The 21,858-nt window shown below is 42.9% G+C and overlaps 1 protein-coding gene and 1 long non-coding RNA gene across 2 annotated transcripts in view; one reads left to right on the top strand and one right to left on the bottom strand.

Annotated features, from left to right (window-relative positions):
• Enoph (enolase-phosphatase E1) overlaps positions 1–21,858 on the bottom strand; it is a 260,291-nt gene that overhangs the window by 194,763 nt on the left and 43,670 nt on the right. The gene's annotated exons all lie outside the window — the stretch shown is intronic.
• On the top strand, positions 12,112–20,198 carry LOC129386036 (uncharacterized). Its single transcript, XR_008613523.2, has 3 exons — positions 12,112–14,505; positions 15,427–15,562; positions 17,490–20,198. It is a non-coding gene; the product is annotated as an uncharacterized lncRNA (long non-coding RNA).

Raw genomic sequence — 21,858 nt, forward strand, 5'->3', positions numbered from 1 at the left:
GCAGAGCGGGTGAAAGGGTACATCTGCCGTCGCTCTAGCGCGCCAGGTGTTGCGTGAGGGGAGAGGGCGCCGCCGCCATGCCACGTCATCCTTGCTCTCGGAAGCGGGTGCAAAGTCCATATCTCCCCCCACCACTGGGCTTAGCTGCTGCACGTGCCCAGTGGGGCAATGTCTCCACTAATGTCTCTCCGGAGTGCCATCACTAGTTAAAAACCTAACATCAGTACCCTAGCAAAAAAAACTGATAGAAATTTCTATAGTCTCTTAGGAATATGTATAGGTTGTACGGGTCCTTCTAAGAGTGATATATATTCCTACCTGACCCATAGAACTCTTTACCAGACTGGCAGGCAGCAGATAGATCTCACTGTGCTGCCTACAAGCCCAAATAGCATGATGTACGTATCAGTCTTTTAAACCCAGATAGAGATCATCATATGACATACAGAAATCTGATTGAGGCACTGATAAAGCATGTTAGAAATAGCACACATGCCGGTGCCCACACGCCTGAAGAGACGTTTTTAAAATGAACTGAATATACAACCCTGAATGCATTGCCTGCCACGTGAACAGATTAACAAACACAGTTGGGATATTGGAGTATCAAATAAAAATGAAGTGTATAAACTGTGCAATTATCAAAACTTTTTACAGCTTGTATGCAGATATATTATCCTAAACATGTTTTAACATAAATTAAAGCACACGTTTTCAAAGCACAGCAGCGTTACCTAGCCTTTGAAACTACATTGGGGAAGTTGCATGAGAAAAGTATCAGTCCATCTTTGTAGCAGGTGTGCTCCAGTTCTTTTAATACAAAATTACATTTACAAATTTTGCGAGACGGATGTGCAATATTTAATGCATATCCAAAACAGGATTACTGTCATTATTATCATCATCATCATATTTATGTCCACTGCAGGACGAAAGCCTCTCCCTGCAATCTCTAATTACCCCTGTCCTGCGCCAACCGATTCCAACTAGCACCCGCGAATTTCCTAATTTTGGCGCACCACATAGTCTTCTGCCATCCTCTACTGCACTTCCCTTCTCTTGGTACCCATTCTGTCACCCTAATGGTCCAACGGTTATCTAATCTGCGCATTATATGACATGCCCAGCGCCATTTTTTTCTCTTTATGTCTATTAGAATATCATCTATACCCGTTTGCTCTCTTGTCCAAACTGCTCTCTTTCTGTGTCTTAAAGTTATACTTAGCATTCTTCGTTCCATCCCTCTTTGCACGGCCCTTAACTTGTTCTCAAGCTTCTTTGTCAGTCTCCAAATCTTTGCGCCATATGTCAGCACCCATAAAATGCACTGATTGTATACTTTCCTTTTCAATAATAATGGTAAGCTCCCAGTCAGGAGCTCACAATGTCTGCCGTATGCGATCCAGCCCATTTTTATTCTTCTGTGAATTTCCTTCGCATGGTCAGGGTTTCCTGTGATTAGTTGACCTGGGTAGACGTACACCTTCACAGACTCCAGAGGCTGACTAGTGATCTTGAACTCTTGTTCCTTTGCCTGGTTATTTATCATTATCTTTGTCTTTTGCATATTAATCTTCAGCCCCACTCTTACACTCTCCCTGTTAAGGTCCTCAATCATTTGTTGTAACTCGTCCGCAGTGTTCCTGAATAGAACAATGTCATCGGCAAACCGAATGTTGCTGAGGTGTTCGCCGTCGATCCCTACTCCCAAACCTTCCCAGTTTAATAGCTTGAATACTTCTTCCAAACACGTAGTGAATAGCACTGCAGAGATTGTGTCTACTTGTCTGACTCCTTTCTTCACAGGTATCTTCCTACTGTTCTAATAAAGTTTATTTACAAAAGCAAAACAAAGCACTTTCAAGACTGTGGATACCAACTGTAGCTCTAACATGTCCGGCTGAGTTTGTGAATGCCATAAATTAGACACTACCAACGTGATTTCATTAAAGCTACTTTCTGGGCTAGTTTGTGCTTACTTGATTTGAAAATTATAACAACGCTAATGCATCCATCCACAAAGGAACAAGGACAAGACACAAGCAACATGACTACAAACATGACTAGGGTTTGTTTTACACTCCACTATCTAAAGAATAAGCAAGCAACTTTAGCCACATTCAAACAAACACATAAGAGGAAGAACACAGACTGAAGTATCAACTTCACCATGCCCATTTGTGCTCACAGATGCTGTATAGAACACCAGGTTTGGAATATGCTTTTATAATATTACAACTTCATATGAAGCTATTTTCTCTAGACTATGCATTTTTGCACTCATCCCAAAAGTGTTGTGATATGTGACAGAACACAAGTGAGCTTGTGCAAAAAGAACAAACTGGCATGGCACACTGACAGGAAGCAAGGAAACAGGAGAAGCATCGCTATTGGTACAAGATCTACAGCAATATATCAGAACATGACAATACAGCAATATTATTTAAGCAAAAGTGAGTACAGATCTGAGAACTTATTCAAGTAAGAACATGGATTTACCATTATTAAAACCACATTATCATGAACAAAAACAGCTAAACATCAGTGCACATATTGCAAAATCAGAAGACACAATTCTTCACTGGGTGCTAGTTCAACCACCGCACGTCGAAATGTGTAAAAGTAGTTTAACCTGTGTAGCCTTCAGCATGCGAAAGCAAAGAAGACTATCAGAACAGGCTTCATATATAGTGTTTGGAGTCTTTGATTCAAACCGTAATACACTGTTAAAATAAAATTTCAGAGTTTGCTTGTTTCATTCAGAAAAAAGATAGTGTCTTAGTCATGCTGCCACAGTTAACGGATAAACTTGCACCAGCTACATTGAGTCAAAGGAGTAAATAAATTGAGGCAGACAGATGCACGGTGTGAAAATGATGCTGTTGTATCAAGTAGCATAACTGCTCACTTAACATTCAGCTGCTTTCCATGCCTCTGCATACAGACTGAGAAGCTTTACCTCTTCACCATCTGCTAGTGAACCACTGTTTGTTCACTGTGATCACCCACTCAAGGCAGTCACGTGGTTAAGTAGGGCCCTTCGCTACATGTAAGGACACCGACCCGAAACTGTGCATAAGTCCTGTAAAATATTGTCATTTTTTGGCTACTGCAGCTGTTCATCAGCAGCTGCATCACTACTGCCAACATGCAGACCATGCAATTCCCCAAGCACTTAATCAACAAGAGTACAATAATGAAGAGTGGCAAATTGGGCTCGCTGGTTCATTAGGAAAACAAGAAGCTAACGCAAGAAAAAATAAACACTCTAGAATTTTGATCGCTCTGGCTTGGTTAATATATTCAAACATCAAAAAGCTGATTATTACAGAATGCCATAAAGTGTGGTGCACTGTTACCAACAGTTTTTTTTAAAGCTATAACCTGTTATTACCAGACATTCATGTACCATGGCTGAAGACATACTGTTCATCGTTGCCATGTTTTGAGCATGGGAATTAGTCTCTTTCATAAAGGTTTCGTATTGTCCATTCAAAAATATTGTTGTCTATTTCTATAAACACATAAAGGCGCATAACTTCGCTGGGTGTTACGTAAACTAGTGGCTCCTCTCTTCTGACGCAGACTGAAAGGTGCTTTGCATAGAGAATTTCAACAGGAAATAGTTTCTTGCATTTCAGAATTATACAAGAATTCGCTCCAGTAAGAATTCTACAAATGAGAGAAAACGCACCTGAGAGGCTGACAAATGCACTGTTTTTAGTCTTTATAGTTCAAGTGTACTGGAGAGAGTGGAATGTTTGTTGGTTTATGACCATTCGCTAATATTCAGTGACACTTGTTGAGTCACAGCCACGGTTGTGGACTACAGCCTGTTTTTCACTTTCATCCAAGTTCAGGCACAGCTTTCCAGTGCCTAACGAAACTGTCTGCTGACCAGCTCTCCTCTCCTGTACACCAAAAAAACTCACTGCTTCTGGTGAAAGATTTAAACTAGCTTTAGCTGCCTGTAACTTTCGAGCAAGTACATAACATTCCAATATTTGTAAAGGAACATCATTAGCTCTGCTGACCAATTTCACAAGAAGTTCATTTCCGCCTTCAAATACAAATGAAGAATGCGACCAATGAGGTCCTAGTTTAGCCGCACTTTTAGGAAGATGCAGGATTTGGTGTACATTGTATGTCATTGCACCCAATCCAAACAAAGACTGTGCTCTCACAACAAACTCCGAGAGAAGATCAGATGATCTCATTATGGTCATCTGAAGTGACGGTGTCTAGTAGAAGTATATAGACACCCTCCATAAGCAAACTGGAATGTCTGACATACTTATCTGGCAAAAAGCCATGAAGGCATGGTAATGAATAATGAAGAACCCACCACTTCCATTCACTAGCTTTCCAGATTGTGAAGTCTGATAATCTTTGTGGTGTACGTGTGAACCAATTCGGTGGCTTGACTGCCAATAACCTCCCGTTTAAAGAGGCTAAACTTTGTTGTGAACCAATCTAAACATTTTTTCTCTTTTAAATGTGATCACATTTTTATTCTTTTTAAGCTGTTGTATGGTGTATATTTGTTCCAACAATCTTTCCTTTCTGAATCCTGGGCTTCATATTTGATTTATATGTATTGTCTTTTCTGATAATATAAATGCATTATTTCTGACTCATTTTTTGGGCAAAAGAGGAAGCTTGCTTCTCCTTGAAGCACATTACACCTATACAACACACATAGATACTGATAGACTATAGTTCTGGCAAACTAATATGAATACACTATTACACTAATAAAAAGAATACACTAGTAGACTTGTACAAGCAGAATAGCACAGATATGTCCAGAATAGAACTAAAAGTAATTTTATCAGTGTATCAGTTGTATCGTTTCATAATGCAATAGAAAAAAACTGATATAATTTTTATTAGGTTGCCCAATCAGATTTTTTGCTAGTGATCTTTCAGTGTAAATGCATATCAACTTTTTGACTAATGCTAATAACTGAACACATGGCTTTCTTTGCTGCAAGTTTTCTTGGACTCCTGCTTCCCTTAAACTTATACTGTATAATATGCTTGCAAGATCAAAACTGGAGTATGCTTCATTAATCCGGGATACGCCGACAAAAAACACAACTCTCATATTTAGTTGAAGCCATACAAAACCAACCTGTACATATTATTGTAGCTGCTTATTCCCATACCGCAAGCATATCAACAATTAAAACTTGCCTTAATTGGCCAGGCTTGTCAACAAAAAAACTTACCCATTTATTTCACAAATTCTCAATTGAAACATATGTTATTACCTCCTTGTATCTCATTGAGAATGAACTACAACCTCAAGGTACAGGTGCCAACTTCCCAAACCAATCTTTACTATTCCTGTAAAAGGCAGCCTCAGAACACACACACGCACACACATATATATCAATGAGCTACAAGGAGGTAATAAAAACGTTTCATTTGAGAATTTGTGAAATAAACAGGTAAGTTTTCTTGTTGCCTAGCCAATCAAGGCAACTTTTAATTGTTGATATGCTTGCGGCATGGGAATAAGCAGCTACAGTAAAATGTACAGGTTGGTTTTGTATGGCTTCAACTAAATATGAGAGTTGTGTTTTTTGCCGGTGTATCCCAGATTGATGAAGCATACTCCAGTTTTGATCTTGCAAGCATATTATACAACATAAGTTTAAGGGAAGCAGGAGTCCCAAGAAAACTTGCAGCACAAAAAGCCATGTGTTCAGTTATTAGCATTACTCAAAAAGTTGATATGCATTTGCATTGAAAGATTATTAGTAATATGAATACCTATGTACAAGGTGCTTAATAAGAAGAGTCTTTAATTTTGTAGGTAAATGTGTTAAAAGGACTAGTCATGATGTGAAAATCTCTTCATTTTACTTTTACCACCCCACTTTACCACCATTTTACCTTTACACCCACCCACCCGCCCACCCACCCACCCACCCACACCCACACACACACACACACACACACACACACACACATGTATATATATATATATATATATATATATATATATATATATATATATATATATATATATATATATATATATATACATATATACCATGGCACCCATTTCGTAACTCTAATGCTCCATACGATAGAAAATATGATAGAAAATTGGACAAGTTGTTGAAGCTTCATGGCAGCTACTGCATGACAGATGCTGACAAAAGTAATAGAATGGGACAGGATACAGCACTATCAAATGAAGTTTATTGAAAGAAAACAACCAATATATAACACACATCACGTGACCAACACCCGGCCCCCTAGCATATGCAGATACATACCAAAACAACCTTCACATCACCGAATGCACATGTTTTGACGGCAACACACATGTCACGGCTGATTAATCAATGTAAAAAAACAATTACTAAGGCACAATGCAACTCAGTGGCTTTACTTAAGATCTAACACGGCAACCTCGCTATCTTGCAGCGAGATGGATGGCTGGCTAACACATAGTGAGCCTTTCTTTCTAATGTGATAAGCCTCCATTAATTCATGTGAGAGCTTTTCACAGTGTGTGAACAGCAGAATAGTACTTTCAAAAACTGGATGACGCCCAATGCTGCAACAATGCACAGAAAGGTGTGGATGCGCAAAAACCCTTAAAAAAACTATGGTGCTTCCTTAGTCGAATGTTTAAGCACCTTCCAGTCTGACTGATATATATTTTGTAGGCTTCAAGAAAAAGGAATCGAATAAACAACATTTCGTGTGCAAGAGACAAACTGTATGCTATATTTCACTTTGCAGTCCTCCCTGCTCAGACACCAGTTGTGAAGAATAAGCTTGTTTATTGCTTCACATATTCCCTTCAGCTTATCTTTAAATGAAAACCTAATCCTCTCCTGGAACTTAGAAGCCACCTTTTTCTGCCTGTGCGACAATTAATAGAGGGGATAATGGCAACTTTGTTCCGCTCTTACTCCTTAAGCTTCTTCCACCCTGGTCACACCTTAAGTTCCTTAATTAACGTGCTTCAAGATAAAAAAACCACTGAAACTGAATAACCTGCCTAATTAAGCCTTGTCACCAGATTCCTTACACTTTCAAGGATAAGGTGAGGATAGCTCTTAGTTGGGGCATCTCTAATTGCGTGAGTGGCAATACTGTACTTAATAAGTTTTGAATGGCTAGACCTATAATCAAGAAGGAGCTTAGAAGTTCTCTACTGATATCCCCAGCATACGTGATCCCACATAAAAGTAAGCCTGACATAAGAAGTTGCAGCACATTTTTTTTTCTGGAACTTCTAAAGTGAAGTTGAAACCTTGCTATTGTTCTCTAAATAGCTTCAGTACTTCGATGACAGCTCTGTGAAAGTTATCATTTGCTCATGAAAAACAAATAATCATCCACGTATCTGAAAATTTTAAGAGCAAGCCCACTCAGGTTTTGAATATTTTCTGGTCAACATAACTTAAAATATTACTGAGCACTGGTGCAACACCGGAACCTATGCAGATTCCAGCATTCTGGACACATATTTTACTTTCCCACCAGACCAAAATTGACCTTAAATAGAGATCAAGAAGCTCCAGAAAGTTTGCAACAAGAATTTTACACCTTTCAGCAAATTCCAGCTAACTTGTTTGCTTGTGTATGCAGTCCTTAACAAACTGCAAGAGATGCACCTGCGGCAAAGAATTGTATAAATCTTCTGCATCTATACTAAAGCCTGCCCATTTTCCCCAGATTATGCTCTTGCAGGAAGTGTACAACAGTCTGAGAGCTGGCAGCAAGGAATTGGTCGTTGATTCCCAGCCTGTCAAGGTGTGTCTGCAGAAATTCTGAAACATGAAGCCATGATTTATATTCCGACACAATGGTTCTGATATGGATTCCCTAAGCTTGTGTGTTTTGCACTGAAGAAGGCGCATAAAAGAAAACCTTTTTCCACCTTAACATCATTTGAGACTGTTGTCAAACCAAACTGATTCAACTTCGTGACAGCTCAACATTTTATGTCAGCTATATTGGTATAAATTTCATTAAAATTTATGTCAGTGGCTGACACACCCTCCTCCGGAAAAGTGCTTTCCAACATGACAACATAATGCCCTTTTTCGTCTCCAAGAAACCTCCAAGTTTCTGCCCCATACGTTAGCTCAGGTAGAAGGCAATGATTCTATGCTTGATTGTACAAAACTAAATATATATATATATATAACTTTGTATTCACCATCCAGGGCCAGGGAACAAGAGAAGCCAGACACCACTGACCAATTTCTGACTAAAAGAATTAATTTTTGACCTTATACATCTTGTTTTTACTGTACATGTCCCTCACCTCCATCCAGGTTCCCAACATTTATATCTAAAAAGCTTGTCTATCACCACATACAGGGTCTGTCCTGAAAGTAATGTCAGTAAATTTATTGCGATGTGACTGTATGTCAGAGCAGTCTAACTGGTTGAAACTAGTAGTGACGGAATCCAGCTAAGCAGCGGTCCGTCAGTCAGTGTGCTCCGAACATCGAAGAGTGTCGGACGGGCCCGTTTGTGAGAGCTGTTTTTTATTCTTGTGCAAGTGAAAATGCAGCGCTCATTAGAACAAAGATTTGCGATCAAGTTTTGTGTGAAACTTGGCAATACCGCTGCGGAAACTGTTACTATGCTCAAGACTGCTTATAAAGAACATGCCTGGTCAGATCGGCAAGTGTTTCGGTGGCAAAAGGCCTTTTGGAAGGCCGGGAAGAGGGCGACGACAAGGACTGCGCTGGATGGCCATCTACGACCACTATGACTGACAATGTGACACGAGCGAGAGAACTGTTGAACTCAGACCAACGATTAAGTGTTCGTTTAATGGCCGACAAGTTAAACGCTTCGAAAACTCAAGTTCATGAAATTGTTACAAACGATATCGGCATGCGGAAGCCGTGCACAAAAATGGTTCCAAAAGTGCTCACTGACAACGAAAAGTCACACCGCGTTGAAACATGCCAAGAAAATCTCAACATGTGCAAACGTGAGCAAAAATTTTTTGACAACATCATTACAGAAGACGAGACTTGGGTATTTGAATATGACCTGGAGACCAAAAGGCAATTATCTGAGTGGCACACACACTCGTGCCCTCCCCAGAAGAAAGCCAGGATGAGCAAATCAAAGATCAAGATCATGCTCATTGTTTTTTTTTTTGACATCCACGGACTGGTTCATCATGAGTTTAAAGAACCTGGAACCACTGTGAACTCCAAGTTTTATGTGGATGTCCTTGAAAGACTGAAACGCAGGGTTCAACATATCCGGCCGGACATTGCAGACAACTGGAAGTTGCACCACGATAATGTGCTGGCCCACAGTGCCTTCATCGTCACCGACTACCTGGTTAATGCAGTGGGGCCAACGATCCCCCAGCCCCCGTACAGCCCAGGCTTGGCTCCCGCCCAAATTTTTTCTGTTTCCATGCCTCAAAACACCCCTGAAAGGCAATCATTTTGGGACAGCGGACGTGATTAAAGCAGCTAGCACCACAGCATTAAAGGCCATTCCGGAGGAGGACAACGCATTCGAGAGCTGGAAGTCTCGCTGGAGCCGATGTATTGACACAAAAGGAGAGTATTTTGAAGAGTCTTAAACTTTTTGTAACAAAAAATTCAATAAATGATTTTTAATCGCCTTACTGACATTACTCTCAGGACAGACCCTGTACATGCACCTTGAAGGTATGTATGTGGAAAGCATTTCAACCTCTGCTTGCTTTTCTGGCATGGAATAAAACGGCCTTTTGTCTCTAAACCACTTACTTTTAAACTATTCCGTTTGGTTCATTTTTCTAACTTCTGCAGAGTTGCATTCACAACTTTCATAGTTAACTGGCTCCGTTTTCATTCTTGCTTCCTAAAATATGCCCTCCTGTCATGCATAATTTGGAAGGCCTTCTGTTAGCAATGGGTATTGTATTTCAAGACTATCAGTGCAATGTTGCATGAAGAAACCTATTCTTGGAGTGAATTATTGTTCAGCTTGATATCATGATATTGCTGCATGGTTGTTATTTAACTCTGCAAGAGAATGGTCCTGCCATCCTACCAAGAGTGCATTTCATGGGTATTACTCTCTTTCTTTTGACATTAGTTTATGAGGCTCACAGATATGTATCTGTGTCAACAATAACACCTGGCATCTAATTTTGTGCAACATGCACTACATTTAATCAGATAAAAGTTGCATGTTTTGTCTCTTGGACCAGTCTGCTCAGTGGTAGGAGGTCGAGACCACAAATGAGAATGGCTGGCCAAGATCTGTGGTGTATGTCCCGTGTTATGCATCTGACAAGATTTCATGGTGGCAAGAAGACATATCAGACCTGATGTGATCTTTCTAATTATTGTGCACAGAGTTATCAGCATGATAATATCCTTAATGCTATAAAGAGTACCTCCAGCAAGCAGTCTATATGCTTATGCCTTTTTGTTGCTTATGGCAACAAAATCCAACATCCTTTGAAACATGCTCACTTGCTGTCTGATGCACAAAATGAGGAACGCTGCCTTCTCTAAATTTATTAGCAGCAAGAAAGCCACTCTGGAAGCAATTATATACATACACAGCAACACACACTAAAACCTACAAATGGGAGAAAAAACACAAACTAGGCTAACAATAAAAGAAACCTGACACCCAACAAGTGTTACATGTTACTCAAGTATGCACATTCAACCTGAGTTAGAGAGATAGATGGTCGACTCCCGCACTCCTGTGCATGCATGTGGATATGTTAAGCCTCAGCTACTCTTTCTATATCATAACTATCCCCATGTTTGTGAAATCTGGTGTACAACTGCAAGAACAATGATGGCTTGAGAGGTGGTTCACATTTCAATGAGTTCTATAAGGAGGATGCATCAACTGTTCCAGCCAATGTACACATTACCAGATGAAAACAGCCGCTTATAAACAGCACAACACCATACAGCACAAATTATATATTTGCCACGTGTTATTAAACTTACATCATTAAAGTACATTAGAATTGGTGCTAAGGCTGGTGCACAATATATGCATATACTTTAAACAATCATAAATAATGCAGGAGCTTGGAATATGATTGGCCATTCTCGGAACTGCTTTGATAATACAGAAGTCAAGGCTTTGTTTTTGGCATCACCCACTTCAATTCGTTTTCTTTCTTTTTCCAATTGAAGCATTGGCAAGGTTTTGCCATGCGCTTCGACAGTGATTTTTTCCTTGTTCGCGCACGGCCATGACCATAATACAAGAAAATCGCCCCAGTAACGCAGTGGTCCCTGCCTACTTTTCCATATACTTTACCGCAATACATTACGTATGCTTCACCGCATAACATGACTGTATTGCGGCAAAGCTGATTTTATGGAACTGACATTATGTAACGGACCTTTTGTCCTTCTGCTGCTCGAATGAGCATAAGCTAGAAAAACCACAAAATAAAGACTTGGCTCGCTGCTGGTTGATTTCTAGCTAACATTTCGAGACGCCCACGTTGTTTACAAAAAAAATCGGCGAAGTTTCTCGCGCTCGGACGCGCTTCAAAAGGCAGCGTGCACATGACCACCTATAATTAAGGCAGTCATAAGCGGCAACGAAATCCACACAAGGTACATCAACTTCCACAAAGCTACTGGGCAACGCCATCAATAACTGGCACACGGGCCACCCAGGAACTGGCAAACGCTGCGATGACATCCACACAAACCACGTCGCTTTCCACAAAGCTATTGGGCAACACGATCAGTTACAGGCACAGGTGAAGTCCGCAAAACACTACATGGGCAGAACTACTACGGCCATACTCAATCACTTCGCCACAAGCTCTCACATTTAACGACATCAAACAGCTACAATCACTCCTCCACAGCCACGGACACAGGCGAAGACCGCACGGGCAGAACGGAAGCACCGATTCAGGGCTCGATCATGGCTCGATCGTCGCGTTCATCGCTTTAGCGCCACCTATTTAAAAATAATATACGGAGCCAAGCCAAACCATTATTTAGCGTCTATTTGGGTGAACCTAACGCTTTCGGGCCCTAAGCGTTCGAACGACCAGGGCACGATAACGCTTACCCCCCCTTTCCACTCCTGCGACCGGGTCGCAGGAACGGCGGCCTACACCTAAAGCTTTCGTCGGCCTCCAAAGAAAGTATGTTCTGTGCAGGGATGCGATTTCGACAACCGTACGGCTGGTCTTTTCCTGCATCGCTTTCCACGCTGAAAGCTCGAAACGCCCATCAAGTCGAATGGCGGTGCATTTGAATATATAGCTCCAAACACGGAGGAAGGAAACTAAGGAGAGGCCCTACCCCCTCCGCGCGCTAGGAGAAAAGTGTGGCGGAAATGACGTAGTAGGTTCTCATTTTTTTTTGCTGCTTTTTTTATTTTTTTTGTTGTATGGCCACGCCTTTTGGGCCACAATGGCGGCGTTCTTATGGTTTTGAGCGCTCACACGTGTTGCTCTGGTAGGTTTCGGGCCGTGGCAAAGGCGCTGAGTGGGCGGGTTTGCGTTAGTCACCGTGTCTTGTTGCGCTGTGTTACTTGCGCCGTGCTCTGCCAGATGTTGTGCGAGCGCGCGTGCTCCGAGCGCGACACCACGCGCAGCGCGGCGTGGTTTCGCGAAAGATGTAAACAAGAGAGGAGGGTGGCCCAAAAGGCGGAACATCGCCATGAGCAACGCCAAATTCCGGCTTCACTTTTGCTTCACAAAGAGTGACGTCAAGGCCTCTCCTTAGTTTCCTTCCTCCGTGGCTCCAAAGGAAGAACAACAAAACAAATTTCGCGCCTTCGAAAACAAAATGACGTCACTTCTGCTTTTAACGAACATGGCGTCACATTATTTTTTTTTTCCGCCGGAAGTGTTCCCACCACATACAGATGGCGCTAAGCCCCATGGACCGCTTGGACCGCCGATGGACCGCCATGTTTTGAACGTATGAGGTCCTACCTGAACATCGCCCCCACGGAGGAAGGAAACTAAGGAGAGGCCCTACCCCCTCCGCGCGCTAGGAGAAAAGTGTGGCGGAAATGACGTAGTAGGTTCTCATTTTTTTTGCTGCTTTTTTTATTTTTTTTGTTGTATGGCCACGCCTTTTGGGCCACAATGGCGGCGTTCTTATGGTTTTGAGCGCTCACACGTGTTGCTCTGGTAGGTTTCGGGCCGTGGCAAAGGCGCTGAGTGGGCGGGTTTGCGTTAGTCACCGTGTCTTGTTGCGCTGTGTTACTTGCGCCGTGCTCTGCCAGATGTTGTGCGAGCGCGCGTGCTCCGAGCGCGACACCACGCGCAGCGCGGCGTGGTTTCGCGAAAGATGTAAACAAGAGAGGAGGGTGGCCCAAAAGGCGGAGCATCGCCATGAGCAACGCCAAATTCCGGCTTCACTTTTGCTTCACAAAGAGTGACGTCAGGGCCTCTCCTTATAGCGTCCTCGATCACCTTGCCCCGGGGTTGCCCCGAAACCAGAATGGTGCGCTTTGCCCCGCCGTGGTGCCGCACCGCGGAGGGTCAACATCGAGGACAAAACTGCACCCTGCTTGCATGCAGCGCTACTTTGCCCCTGGCGCGCAAAACGTGCGCGAACACGCGCGCGCGCATATTTTATTGTTTGCAGATGCTGAGCATCTGCGGCAAGTGCTCGAACCTTGTCAAACTGCGTGCTCCGACATACCTGGTTGCAAGCAAATACCAATAGATTTTATAATTAATCCTGACGACCCGTTCAATGAACCTGTCCACTTTCGGCCGCTCTTCACCACACTGTTTTTGGACGAGGTCGAGCAGCATGTCGTCTTTGCTGCCAGACGAACTTGAAGAATGCTCATCGATTGCGGCAACTAGCAGCGCTTCCTTTCTCATTGTCGACAAATCCACTAGCTAACTCCGTCAACTCCGTTGCAACGTACCGCAGCTATCGGGCCAGAGCGTCCGCGGTTCTGCAGTCGGCAGTACGCGCGCGTCGCGCGTCCCGCAGTGCTTGCTGGGATTGCACTCCGGCGCACCGCCGATTTTCGCGGTGCGAGACGGGGCAACGGAAAACTGCTCCAACAGGGTGCGCTTCCGGTGATCGAGGATGGTCAGTGCGCACCGGTGCGGTTGATCGAGGATGAAAGTGCGCACCAAGGCGCCCCGGTGCGCACCGGTGCGGGTGATCGAGGACGCTATTAGTTTCCTTCCTCCGTGATCGCCCCCGAGGGCTCCGTGGTCGCTGCGCATGCGTTAGTTGAGAGAAGGTGAGAAAGGAGGACAAGTTGGCTTTACCGGATGTGACGTCACATTGTTGTTTGTTTTTGCTTTTATGAAATAACTACTCTCGAACTCAGACGGCATGGCTCGCGTCTCGTTCGCGCGCGTACGTATGGATGTGGTCCGCTTTTAGTTTTTGGCGAATGCTTAATGGATGTGGTCCGCTTTTAGTTTTTGGCGAATGCTTATTCAAGTTGCGGACGCTGCGGTGGGCCAGGGCTTGATGACATTTGTTGCCCAGTTGCTGGTGCTACCGCGACGTACTTGGAACAACGGTAAGTGTTGTGCGATTACCCGTTCTCTTGCTGACACGTAAAAAACCGGTTGCGCATTCGAGCTGTGGTCGATGTGATCTCGAAATTCGAAGGAACACGAAACGGTTGTCTCAGGTCCCGCAGTGATCGCAGTATAATTTATTCGTTCGTGCCTTCAACGCTGCAGTTCCTACGCGTTGCACCGATGTAAAAAAATGAACAAAAAAACAGCGACATCTTCCACGCGCCAGAAATGCATGCACTCAACTAGCGTAGATGTCGTCCTATGATGTTTATCGCGTTCTTAAGTCTATTTTTCTCCATCTCTATAGGATGACTACGCTATGCCCTTCTTATTTACCCATGTAGCGCATTGCTGCATTTAATTACCTTTCTCACTGCTGACCGCGGTATGGGCGTCAGAGGCTTTCATTCGTTGCAGTGAGATAACGAAAGCGTATTTCCTTCACCTAAAGCGTAGCTCCTTTGCGAGCCGTGGAGTTAAATCATACAATGCGTACGTTGTGAGCGAGCTGGTAAACGAAACCACTTTACGGCTGCTGGTATACTATCACTTTTACGGGAACTTTCAAAATTAAACATATATGAGTATGAATCGGCTCACCAAACTTTATATGCACGTCCGTTGCTTTCGTTCATAGATCATGTGCGTAGCTTTGCAACCGTGACCGATATTGTAAAAACAGCAAGAAGACAGATGACACAAGTAATGTGTCTGCTTTAATTGTTGTATGTGCTGTGTTTAGAATATCAACCAACCCCGCGCAGTCGAGCTGTTCACAGCTAAAACGTGTTTTTTCTAGTTGCATGAGGAGCATTTGCTTCTAATTGTGGCAATAACGTTGTGAATTGGCCTCTGCCCAGATCGCTGACTGTCTGCAAACTTGTCTAATTTGTTTCACTTTGCTGCTGTCTTTACAGCTTCTGCTTATTTCCTCTGCCTGCACCTTATATTTGTTGTGTTTATCGAGACCTGGCCTGTCTCTGGCTCGTTGAAGACAAATGGACACAAGTACTGGTTGCTGTTGGTTTGTTTGGTTTGCTCAGTCTGAGCGTGGTATGTATATCCATTTGCTAAAAGGGTATGCAGCTGCATCTAATGCAGGTACTGCTCATCTAAAGGTAGATTTAATAAGTAGTGGTTTGAGTGAGAATTAGTTGCTTTGAGTGATGTACGACACCAGAGAGTTATTGTTCTAGAAAGGTGACAAAGCTGGTCCACAAATTTAAGGTATGGAGTTGCTTAACCATTTAAGTGTTCTAAGTTGCCATGAAGTATTACACACATTTAAAATTTCAGTTGCAAAAGACATAGTAGAAGAAGAATCCAGAGGATTTGCTGCCAGATGTCTTGCGACAATAAACTAGAGAAAGCATTATAGTGTGAGCTGCCAATGATTGTCGTCAGCTCTAACCCATTTTTCTATATAGTCACTGTTGCTTCATTGTCTGTTGCCATCACATGCTTGTTATACACAAAAAATTGAGCTGCATGATTCCCCTGATTTTTCTCGCTCATAAGATACAAATGTTTTGATTTCGGCTGCCTTGGGGCCTCATGGTAGAAAACGAGTGTTTATTAGCCAGTTGTCAGCTTCTAAGATCATGTGCTTTGTAATGTGGGTGTTTTAAACGATACTACACGTCTGCCATCATAACTGTGAGTGCTGCTGCCTAGCACTCCCACGGCTTTGCTTAGTACATATGCGCAGCTATCCAAGAAAATTGACATTGGGACAACTGCCGTTGAAGCTCACTTGGTAGAGCATTGCAAGCACAAGGCAGAAAACATGGGTTCAGCTTCGTTGTCTCTTATGCAAAGCATTATCATGAGCTGTCTCCTGGCTTCTTCGTACATCCAGTCAGATAGGCTCAATAATAGTTAGTAACGTGCCTGATGGTGGGTCGTTAATATGGGTCCTTAGTGCAGCAGCCCAAATTTTTACCCATTAGGCTAAAGATGCATGCATACAGCACCAGATTAATCTCATTGGTTCTCTCATAGCAGCTAATTTTTTCAGATGTTATGTGACACAGAGTTTGGGATTCACCCGTTTCAGCTCAGATGCAACAAAGCAGGTGTTGTGTCTATTTCGGTGAGAAGTGTGTGCAGTTGTTTTGGTTTCTCTGTGTTGACGTAGTGTGCTTTGTATTTCACGTGGTGTTAGGCATTACCTCAATTGCAGCTTCAATGCTGTGCCCATAAAAGCAGTTGTAGGTAGGTGCTCAGGAGTAACGGGAAGCTCATTCTTCCTCATTCTCTCTTGCATACAGCAGGTAGTGCGTCCAGTTTAGTGCCATGCACCTGTGTGGGGCATTTCCTCGTTCTTATTCTGCTGATGTGTTGTACAAAGGGGGAAAGTCAATCCTCTACATCATGGTTGTCAGTGCCGCTGAATACAGTGCAGTCTCAGTCTCGCTGCCTTGAAATGTCATAAGAGGTGACATCTGGGGGTAAAGTAGCATCTTGCTGTACCTTGTCGTCGGGCATAGCCAAGGTTGTGGTTGCGCAACCCAAGGATCCTGGAACTTTCTGTGGGACCAATGGCACCGATGTTGAAAAGTGGGTGGCTATGTACGAACGTGTGAGTGGAGTCAACAGATGGGACCCCACGCGTGTGCTAGTTAACCTGTTGTTCTACCTAAGAGGCACGGCAAAGGTGTGGTATGAAAACCACGAAAAGGAGCTAACCAGCTGGGACCAATGCAAAGAGAAGTTGACGGAGTTGTTTGGCAAACCAGCTGGCCGTAAAATTGACGCAAAACAGGAATAGGCCTCCTGTACCCAATCTCCCACGGAGTCCTATCTCTTGTACATCCAAGACATGCTGGCACTTTGTCGTAAAGCAAACCCGATCACGACATGACAGAAGCTGAGAAAGTCGGGCATGTGCTTAAGGGTTGCTGACGACGCCTTTAATCTGCTCATGTGCAAAAGCTGCTCTACAGTTGATGTTATCTTTAAAGAGTGCCAACAATTCCAGCACGCCAAAAGCCGATGCGTCTTGCAACCATTCGCCAGACTTCCCACTACTGCTGCAACGCCAACGTGTGAAGATCAACCCACACAGCAGCATGCGTAGCCATCGGAGGATGTGGTGCAAATCATTGACGTGAACTGGATGCGATGGCGCCTGCATTTCTGTTTGCCTATCCCTGATGCTACAGCATTTTCAGTCCCCTTCTTACAAGCCATCATTCACCAGGAACTTGAAAACATTGGCTTACATTCTGTCTGTGCTATTGCCAATCCCAGAGCTAACAAACGCCCTTCTACTATTTTTGCTCCACCCCGACGCTTCTCTCCGCGTTATCGCAACCCGACTGAGTAGAGAACTGCCGATATGTTTCACCTGCTGCCGCATTGGTCATGTCGCCTGATACTGTCAGAGACCTGGATTCGAGACCTGTTCAGAGACCTGGATTGGGAAGAATTGGGGATAAGAGTTAGTGAATAATACCTTAGTTACTTGCGATTCGCTGATGATATTGCCTTGCTTAGTAACTCATGGGACCAATTGCAATGCATGCTCACTGACCCGGAGAGGCAAAGCAGAATGGTAGGTCTGAAAATTAATCTGCAGAAAACTAAAGTAATTTTTAACAGCCTAGGAAGAGAACAGCAGTTTACGATAGGTAGCTAGCACTGGAAGTGGTAAGGGAATACATCTACTTAGGGCAGGCAGTGACCGCGAGTCCGGATCATGAGACCGAAATAATCGGAAGGATAAGAATAGGCTGGGGTGCGTTTGGCAGGCATTCTCAGATCATGAACAGCAGGTTGCCATTATCCCTGAAGAGAAAAGTGTATAACTGGTGTGTCTTACCAGTGCTCACCTACGGGGCAGAAACCTGGAGGCTTACAAAAAGGGTTCTACTTAAACTGAGGACGACACATCGAGCTATGGAAAGAAGAATGATGGGTGTAACGTTAAGGGGATAAGATGAGAGCAGATTCGGTGAGGGAACAAACGCGAGTTAATGATATCTTACTTGAAATCAAGAAAAATGGGCATGGGCTGGGCATGTAATGAGGAGGGAAGATAACCGATGGTCATTAAGGGTTATGGACTGGATTCCAAGAGAGGGGAAGCGTAGCAGGGGGCAGCAGAAAGTTAGGTGGGCGGATGAGATTAAGAAGTTTGCAGGGACAGCATGGCCACAATTAGCGCATGACCGGGGTAGTTGCTGTTTATTCAAGCATTTTGCAAATGTGGCTTGCTTCTAAGCACTTCTTCTTATCTCTAAAGAAAAACAGAAATGAACATCCAGTATTCTTTTTTAACTTTCACTAAGCTTATCGTATAGCTCAGTGTTAACATACAGGTTAACATACAGTATTTACAGGTGAGGTTACAGAAAGCAGTAATAATTGACAGTAAACACTGCTTGGGTGGTGAAAAACATGGGAATCAGGTCATTTTATTTTCGACAGTTTTTTTTTTGCATAGGAGGCTAAGCAAATGGTGATGTAGCAACACTGTAAAGACTGAATAAGATGGATGTGGAATGCCTTGATGACTTCTTTTTCTGTTTTTTATTTTGTCTTCGAAAGGAATTTATTCTGTCCCAGATAAGGGAGGCAGCTTTTGCATCTGCAACAGAACATTGGTGGATGTTGTGTGAAGCACTTTCTCCATGCTTTTTCACTACCTGAGCAAGGTAACTTTCTTGGTGCTTCATCACGCAATTTATACAATCAACTTCCATTAATTCTACCCTCACGAGACTGACGGGTCGAATTAAGATGCAAAAACCTGCTGAAGCACCGTTGATTCATTTGGCAATATGTGCTTGAGTAACACGCCTCTGAAATGAATGTGCATCAAATTTCTATTTGTCCACAGTATAAAACTAAAGTAGAAATGACTTAACTCCAAACCAAAGTAGAAACCTACGCGTACCTCATTCTTTAGAATGCCAGCTGATTTTCCAAAGCCAGCTTCGCCGTATTACAGCCATGATATGTGGTAAAGCATATGAATGGTGCAACCACGGTTTTAGTTTCGCAATCGATTGCACAGCTAGGCAATTTTCGTCTCAATGTCCTTCGAAAACAAAAAGTGTTCGTTAGAATCAGATAAGTACCACGATCGGACATTGTCAGCTACCGTTACTGCTTGAAAATCTTTCTCGGGTGGGTCAAAAATAGGCATTTGAGAGAGATGGCATTTGTTTAACGCATTCACTGTCCCCTAAGCTCTACTGAGACATGGGCTGCCACTAAAAGGGGTCATTATTGGGGTCTGGTCAAGTTCGCATTATCCGGCGAATGCCAGTTTTAGGATCGAAATGATGAATGTTTAATTCCATAGAAATGCATGGGCGTCGGCCAGGTTTGAATTAACTGAAAAAATTAAATTAACCGGAGTCAGATTATTGGAAGTTTACTATACACCCTTTTCTGTTCTCCAAGAAGTTGCCATTTTAATATGTAGTTTTCTTCTATCAGTGTGGCAATGGTGCTAAATTTAGCATTTGTTTGAATCATCCATTGTTCCAAGGACAAGCTACAAAGTAGGGGCACACTTTGAGACTTGAAACATTTCCACATATAAAGGCAGAGCATGTTAACATCTGTACAATTAACATAAGTTGGCTGTATTGTCTGCATAGCATGTGGTTGCTTTTTTGGAATGTGGTCTTTCTGTAAAACAAAGTTGCATTTGTTTCAAATAAATTGCTGAACCATTGCTTGTGTGTTTTCCTGTGCTCTCTGTGCTGATTGCGCTTTTGAAAGTGCAGTGAGCAACTGCAGACTGAAATGCACAAGGCTTCACTTTATCATGCCAGGAAGCATTTTGGCTTGACAAAGGAGCCTTAGTTAACCCCTTCCATGCACACACTTTTTTTGTATAAACACATCAAATGAAAGATAGTGACCTCTTCTCATGTATTTTAAAGCCTGGCAGTGTTAAAGACAGAGTGAAGTTGTACAAATACAATTTACTGTTAAGTATTGCTGCTAAAACCTCATGCTTGTGTATAGTATATGCATGCAGTGCTGGCTATGCCGTGTTAGAGCCGTGAAACAGCTTTCACTACACTGTTTGCTATAGCATTGCTGTGTTCTGCAACCTGAGGTCAAAACTATAAATCTCTAGATGTTCAGCAGCGCAATCGACAGCTATTTCCGTATGTTCGATGCACTCCTGGCCAGGGACTTCTCGTCCTGTAGGCAAAATAGATGGCTGCCTCGGACGCTGTTTTGGAAAGAGCGCAGCGTACCTCGAAAGCTTGCTCACAATGCTTCACCAGCAGGTTTTGCCAGCGAGAGTGGAGGGGGGCACAATAATTTGACTTTACATGGTGTGGCACAATACCTTAAAATGCTGCTGCTTCTGGCTTCCACTTACTATGACATGCTGGTGCACCTCAACATGGAGCAACCCCATTTTACTAAAATTTTGACTTCTTCTACCAACATGGTGTGGTGTGGCTATCTATGATCACTGTATAAAACCGGGGCAAACAGCATGTCTAAAAAGTACAAAAGCTGGTATAACTGTAATGAATGACCTGCAGTCATCCGAAATGTGCAAAATCGGAAGAATTGGTCAAACTCAAACACTGCAGAGTTTAAGTAGTCCTGGCACAATTTTTTTCTTATGCGTGTGTAGCTGTCATTCAGTTAACTACACTACAAAACTTCAAGTTCCTTCTATGCGCAACAAATATATCCTTAACGCCAACATTTAAACATGTGCCAAAGGCAGTGTGGCCCCATAATCTGGTGACAACATTGCATGGTAGGTCACAAACAAATGATGCATGCTGCAGTTGTTCATGAGTAAGCCATGCCATTATTAGGTCATTGAAAACTGAGCATGTTAGGACCACTATGCGGCACAACATTGGTCTTTCCTTTCCGTCTTGATGCACACTGTGGAGTGGGTGCACGTTAAAAACCTCAGGCGATTAAAGTTAAGCCGGAGTCTGCAACTATGGCATGCCTCGTAATCGTATCGTGGTTGTGACTTATAGAACATTAGAAGTAAATTAATTTTAATTTAGATGTTTGAGAAGAGTCATAAGAAAATTTATTTAGTGAAGCAAGTCTTAGCACACATTAAGAATCTCTCAAAGCACATGCAGCTTTCAGTGGCATGGTGTGGCCATAAAAGCTGCCATTTGGAACCAGATTAATATAAAAAAAATTCAGTCCAAAAGTTTAATGTCAGTGCTCCTTTACATGTAAGCATGAGGGACACATCTTTAAAGGCTTCATCTAAATCCTGTGGAAGTATTTATTGGTTAATATCAAATGGCCCTACATCTAAGGAAGTTATAGGGTGTTATGATAACAGGAAGCCACAAGATTTTTGTTGTGCACTCTTCCTATATAGGAAGAGT

This window comes from Dermacentor andersoni, chromosome 7 (genome assembly GCF_023375885.2).
Source record: "Dermacentor andersoni chromosome 7, qqDerAnde1_hic_scaffold, whole genome shotgun sequence".
Classification (NCBI taxonomy): Eukaryota; Metazoa; Arthropoda; class Arachnida; order Ixodida; family Ixodidae; genus Dermacentor; species Dermacentor andersoni.